Genomic DNA, 7,240 nt, shown 5'->3' with positions numbered 1-7,240 from the left:
GATGTTACAGTGGACAGATTACTGCTGTGCACTGATTAATAACAGTGTGTCAGCTGGTTGATACTAATTTCTTCATCTACATGGACTAAATCTTTAAAAAAAAAAGTGATCAGAAGTTTAACTTCATAAACACATTTACTATGCAAACCTTGCTCCTAAAATAAAGTACAAGCAGACACTATTGTGGAATATTAACACAATTTTGAAACTAAGGTGGAATATTTTATTTCTTTTTGGAATTAAGTTAGTATGGTTTATAAGGTAATATTAGAAAACCACCAGCTTAAACCATCTCTGTGTTTTGTTTATGGTATCACCTGTTGGATTAATTTTTTATATGCACAGGAACAACTTTGACAACAATAGTAATACTTCTGATGATGTCTCTCCCTAGGCCATGACATTTGATTTAGCATGTATAAGCAGTATATAAACAATTAATACATCATTACTGAACACTGAAATAAGCAGATGTCTTTAATTTTGTCAACAAGTTGTCTGTAACTCCTCCTGTGATGCTTCCACAACTGGCGTATAAATAGACTGAATATAATACAATTATATGTCAAGTATCTCTTCATTTTGATATTAATATTTAGTAAAATAAAGTAAAGTATAAAGTATTTCATTAATATATGTATTAATTAAATGTATACAGTATTTTTTAATTTCACTGTCATGGCAACTGAGCAAACATGAATGCAGCTGAAAGCTCCAGGAGGAATATAGAGATTCAAGCATTTTTACTATTAAACTGGCCTACAATTATTGTGTGTAAAAACATGTAATGAAGATTTTATAAACACCGTAAGGGCTTGTTTATGTGTGTTATCATATATCATTAAATATGAGTATCAATCATGAATTTTTTATACACCAATTATGGATAATTCACAGGAGGAGTTACATCCAGTTGATATACAGTTGAATACAATAATAAAGATCTTAAAATGTCATTATCTTCTTACAATTACATCATAGTGTGTTATAAACAATTCATTCATTGTTTATACTTATTAAGAATAATTAGGGGGTTGTTAAAAACATAGAGTTACGGACAATTTTTTTTGTCAAAATTCAACAATAATATTTAGCCAAACACAAATTGGCTGCCTGTCAAAGCAGCTGGTAAAATGATCAGCAACCTTGACAGTTTTTTTAGTTATTTAGCAACTGACTGCTGTTAATTCCATGTACAGCAACATTTTGTCAGCCCAAAGTATTAATCACCTCAGTCTGAGTGATGGAACTCTCCAGCTGGGTAATCTGACCCAGAACTGTGTCCTGGTTGGACAGAATGTAGTTCATCTCCTTCGTAATCTTCTCCTGTCAAATAAACAGCAAAAACACACCAGACAGCTTAACTGTTACACACAGCCTTAAATTTTCAAATTTCAAAATTCTTTCACTCAATAATTAAACTATAAAGTTTGAGAAAAGAAGTGTTGACATAATTCATATGAAATGTTAATGTATGTTTTTCAGAACTATCATATATACAAACCTTCAATTTTGCTGGACATTTAGAGATACCCAGTCCAGACCATGTCAGTTTCAGAGTCGTACCTTCAGGCTTGGTATGCGTGGGCCACTGGCAGGATTTTGTGTCCAGTGTGGACACGCCGCAGTTTGCAGAGAGGGCAGAGCAGCCGCTGACAAGACCTACAATAGAACTGTAGTTTCTCCTGGTCATGCTCCGGACAGGTCAGAACCTGAGGACAGGAGCCAAATTAAATCTGAACTTATTTATCTGAAGCATATTTTACCTCAAGGGAGAAAGAGTTCATCAGTATGAGGATATGAAGCATCTCAGTGTCTTCTGTTTAGGCAAAGGAAGGAAACTCTTTATCCAACAGAAGTCTGAGCAAATGTAAGGGTATTATACAGTTTTACAATCAAGGCTGATACCACTCTCCAATACTGCAGCCTTCATAGAGGCTTTACTAGTTTTAACTAATGTGTTTTTTGTGCTTTATACATAATTTCTAAAGCTTTGCCGATTCAGTTAAATAACTTATAAGCCATTAGTTTGCTTGTAAAAATCATCCTCCTTTCAGTGTGTTGCTTTATATTTTTAGCTAGCTCATTAATTCATCAGGAATACCCTCCAAGTTCTGTGGAGAAACTGGACCAAATCCATTTATTAACCACTTACAACTAAACGAATATAAATATATACCCTTTATTAATAACTTCCTACCTTTTATACTGCAGGATTACTGGCTTATTAGAAAGTGAGGAAACCATGAGTATTTTATTAGTATTTAACCAACATTTATAAGTGCATTATTAACACAGAAAGAATCACAACACCAATCAAGGAGATATTTTTCACAACCTAGCAACCCTAAAAATGTTTTATGGTTGGCTTATAATGATCTATAAAGCATAAGTTAAGGATCTATTAACATTAATTAAGCTATCAGTTATGACTTCCTTATTACGGGTGCAGTGTTAAGAAGTTGTACCAAAGGTTTTCAAAAGTGGTATGAAAAGGATGTTTATGATATCTTGTAATTAAATACATAGATGTGTTTAATGTCCCAATGTCTTACCTTTGGTCTGAAGTTGAGTGGGGTTGAATATGTTCATGTTGTGCCCGTGGTGTCCCCCATGGGTGATACAGCTTGAAGCACTCATTACAGAAATTGGACCTGCAGTCAGCGCAGCCCTTGGTGGCCTCCAGAGCTTGAGGAGCTTACAGAACTGGCACATCACAGCCACACTGCCCAGACTTACTGTGTGTCTGTACCTGGTGGTGGTGTGGAGGGACAGCAGCAAGGAAAGGAACAATAGAAAGTTTGCTTTAGCCTTTAGTCACATGGCTTGTTCTGTTAACTTTAACTTTAACTTTGTATCAAGACATAAATAACTAAATAAAGATGTCATCAAAAACATTAAACAATGTGAACATTAAAAAGTCTAACCAAAGTCAAATGAAAGGTTGCAAAAATGAAATGGCAAACTATGAGAGAGTGACACATACAGTATTGAATAGGTTTTAAAGCTGCTAGCCGATGGAAGCAAATAGTCAGCCATGGTAGCTACAGTGTGTTGCAGTGCATGCTCTGCAGGATTCTGCAATAGCTCAGCAGCTGCTGAATAATTATTTTCAGAATTGGACCCACACCTTCTGTTTTTCAGGCCCAAGTCATCTATTCATGTACGTTTAGTTCCAAGCATCATGAGAACTGAAGGACAATTCATTGGGTAGGTATTTTATGCATATCTTTGCATTTTTTCATTGTTTTGGTTGAAGAGTGTGTCCATATGTGCCTGTACCTCTCCACTATACGCTCTAAGGTGAGGTTGCGCAGACAGTCAGTAAGGCCCTTCTCTCCCAGCTCCACATCTCGGCCGCAGGGGCCACAGGGGAACATCATCACCAGGGGTGGGCCCTCCTTACGGCGTCGCCCTGGATAGGTCCCATATCCCGGAGAACGGGGCATGGATGGCGAAGGTGGGTGAGGACCTTGAGCCAAAAAGAAAGGCAGTTATGAGCGGAGGGAAACAGAAAATGACGTGACAATGACATGATCTCTTATGCCAACATTAATATTGCATATTGATCATTGTCTGACATCAAATCAGTGGAAAGGTTGAAGGTCTGTTTTCTTTTCACTGCATGTCAAAATGCAATCCAAAGCAAAAGCCTCTGTATAATCCTTAAAGAAGAATCTTTTATCCACACACAACATAGATATTCTTTTCTCTTACCCTAAACAGATTAAATTGATATAAAGAGGTATTTCAAACCTGCCCGCAGCACGCGGTCAATAGGTCGCTGCTCAGCCTTAGGTGTAGGCCTGCGGGCCTGACGGGGTGAGCGGGTGTTGGGTGTGGAGGCTGGGGAGTTTGGCTCTGGGGGAAGTTCTGGAAGAGGGTAGCCGTTTGCCACTAAAACCTCCGAGGCACACATGAGGCAGATACTGTGCTGGCATGGCAGGACCACAGGCTGTTTGACTATGTCCTTACACACAGGACAATGCAGCTCACGCTCCAGGCTCTTCATGTTAGACTGTCAGAGGCAAAGGAATGTGGGGTTATAATCTGCAAAGTTTGCTGAACATTATTTCATCATTCTTGCTGAAAAATTGGTTGACTTTTTCTAAGCCAGAATTAGTTTGTGTTATTACACCTTCAGGACAACATGTAAGAGAATTTAACAAACAGAAAAATGTGCACAATTAAGCGGATTTAAATAAAGTAAAATATGAAGGTAGTTTCAAATCATCTGACCACGCACTGTACTTGACAGTTTTCAATCCCCGGCATTATGGACAGATTTCATGCAGTACCAAAAAGTATTGAGGTTTCATACCCAGCCCTACTTGCAGGTGTACCACGGAGTATGCATAGTGTCGTAGGACATAAAGAGACTGACCTGAGAGAGCGACAGGGAAATGTGAAAAGCTGTCCCAAACAGGCGACATCTTCATCATTCTTGTTAAATATGGATAAAGACCAGGCATTAAATATTTAACCGCTGCACAGAGTGCATCCCTTATATAGCAGCCCTACATATGAACATGAGCTCTTTAGCCAGTATGTTTTTCTAACACTGAGATGGTCCAGTATTTTTCTGCATTTTTGACATATTTTCTACTCAACACACTAAGGAGTAGTCTACATACTGATCATCAGGTAATGTAATTGGTTTCACCACATAATCTTTAGATTATTGGATTTGTTTATTTGTATATAGAGGAGTGCTACACAAGTATACCTCACTGCTACCTGCAGTCTACTTTACCACAGTGGTCAGAAGTGTGTGTGTGTGTGGTGGGGTGAAAAAGCTGCACCTATGGAGCAGTTAGTGTGTCATGGTACTGCTGAAGGACATGGATTTGACACAAAAGGACACACTGGCTGTTGCAGAAACCTGTGAATTTACAGCTATTGTCTGTCTAACCACAAGACTACCCTGCTTCATAAATTATGAGATACTTAAAGGGATCTGTTCCTTTATCCAATTCCCTGAACTGCTATGTGATTATTAATCCGTGTTTGTGTTCAGTCGGGATATGTTATTGCAGCACAGGAGATATTACAGTCAGTAATCAGTCATTTTGCTCAGGATGGCCTGCTTTCTTTTGCTTCATGGATGCCCTTGACACACAGCCTCAACCTCCTGCCCAAACTGCTGCAGGGCCAGCGACAGTACATCTGCATCACTGACATTATGAGTTAACTTCAAAAACCAGGACAAGACAAACTGACTGACTGTGCTGCATAGGGGGGTTGGGGATTTTGTCACCGGGATGTGATGTGATGCAGCGTCGGGACAGTTCAACACAGCACACCATAAACCACTAATTGTTTCTGGGGTGTGTGGATGCAGAATCAGAAGGGATTAACCAGGTAATCATAAATTCCTGCATGAAGGCTGAGAAGTCACACAATATTAAAGGCCTACAGCAGCATATGGTGATTGATGAAAGAACCAATATCCCCAGTTTAAATAGTCAAATAGAACAAAACAGCTGCAGACACGTTTCCCAGGTGAGACAGAAATAGGCTGCTGCAAAAACCCATACTGAAGCACTGCACTGGAGTTCATTAAAATAACCTACTTTCTCCCTTAGTACACGCCAGTCTCAATGTCAAGTCCGGCCTGCCTTTCTTCCTCCAATAGCAATTTACCCTGTCGCAATTTCAGGCTATTCCAGCCGGCTATACACACCAAGCCATAATGTGGGCCTGTTGTAACAACCTCACATGAATAGTGCGCACTGCTAATGCTGAGACCGGCGTGGTGAAGGCGTAAAACGGGCGATGCGATAGCGCATCCTTACCTTCACCTGGAATCTAGGCGCCATGGCAGCAGACTACGTGTATATTTCCAGCATCAAGGGAGCGCTGTCTCTTGAAAAGAGGGGAGGGGTTTGAGGCGTCGCATCGCGAGCCGGTAAGATGGGGTCTGGAGGAAAGGACTAACTGATTCGACAGCATCGAAAGATTTTTTTACCACAACTGTTTAAAGTGGTAGGCCTATGTGCTAGGCCTATAATATGTGCACAAACCTCTGGTCAGTCCGCAATGCTTTATTGTAACCATCTCTGCAAATGACTTATAGGGCCTATGTTGGTCGACGCTGCAAGCAGCACCCACACACTTTTAATCCCTAGCCCTCAGCATCAACCGAAGGTCCTGCATCACGTTTCTATGGAAACGACCATCCCGCGAGCCCCCAAAAAGAAACGTGCCATCTCAGTCTGCACCCACATTGTTTTTTCATTTGGTCATGTTTTAAACACACATGTATCTAATCAAAGAAAGAGAATATTTGCTTCCGGATCTGAAGAGCAATTTTGCTCGAGTCTAATGAGGCTACCGAGACATTTCAGGACCACCATTAGACGAGGGTTAGTCTGGAGCATCAAAGAAACATGACTAACATTCTACAATTTGTTTTCTACAGATTGAGGATTGCCAATAGGCTATAAGAGATGTAGGCTATTTCTTTTTATTTCAATTGCAATTTGATCTGGAAAACATTTGCCGGCCCATACAGAAATGGTCGGCAGGTGAAACACGGAGACGTGCCATCCAGACCGTAATTTGGTTCTCCAGTTAAAAATACAGTCATACATTACAAAAATAAAATTCGCTAATCTGTTTATAACCTACAACCAGCAACAATACAAACACAGACATATGCTATACTCACGCTGATACGGACCAGTGCTTCCATCGTTGATGTGGCTGTTTTTAAATCCATCTCTGCCATTTTAAGAAAATAGCGACCTCCTGTTTTCATCATCTGGATATAAATCGCGATGTGTCTAGACCACACGCCACACAGTACATATTAAATTATCAAATATGTGCAGCCTTCTTGATAATAAAATTGTTGCTGGTTTACCGTTATAAATTCTTCGTTTTTTTAAAAATTATTTTTCAAAAGACTCTCGATGTGGACATTTTTACGCACGCAAAAAAGGGCTGATAACCATCACCTTCTGGGTATTTTAAACAAGGAAGAAACCGATTTCTAAATGTGTCGTTAACGTCAATGTATATCCACACTAACAGATGTCTGTGGCTTTTATTCCTCACCCAGACATCCTGCCCCCCACCCTTCCCATCCCACTCCGGATGCCTTCCAATGATGTGGCTCACAGCAGGTTGGAAGCTTGATGTCATAAGAGGGGAAGGAGGTCTAAACCCTCCATTATAAAGTAAATGTGGATCTCTAATCAAGGACCAACATCTATAGGCTGTGTAGATGGTAAACGTT

General features: G+C 39.8%; 1 pseudogene; it reads right to left on the bottom strand.

The window, feature by feature from the left end:
* Nucleotides 1–1,209: 1,209 nt before the first annotated feature.
* Nucleotides 1,210–7,022, bottom strand: LOC119914992 (annotated as a pseudogene).
* Nucleotides 7,023–7,240: the final 218 nt, after the last annotated feature.

Source organism: Micropterus salmoides, unplaced genomic scaffold, assembly GCF_014851395.1.
Source record: "Micropterus salmoides isolate LMB-PRFRI ecotype aquatic unplaced genomic scaffold, ASM1485139v1 Ms_hic_scaffold_20, whole genome shotgun sequence".
NCBI classification, from domain to species: domain Eukaryota; kingdom Metazoa; phylum Chordata; class Actinopteri; order Centrarchiformes; family Centrarchidae; genus Micropterus; species Micropterus salmoides.
The sequence above is the reverse complement of the archived record's forward strand: the minus strand, read 5'-3'. Positions and strand labels throughout refer to the sequence as shown.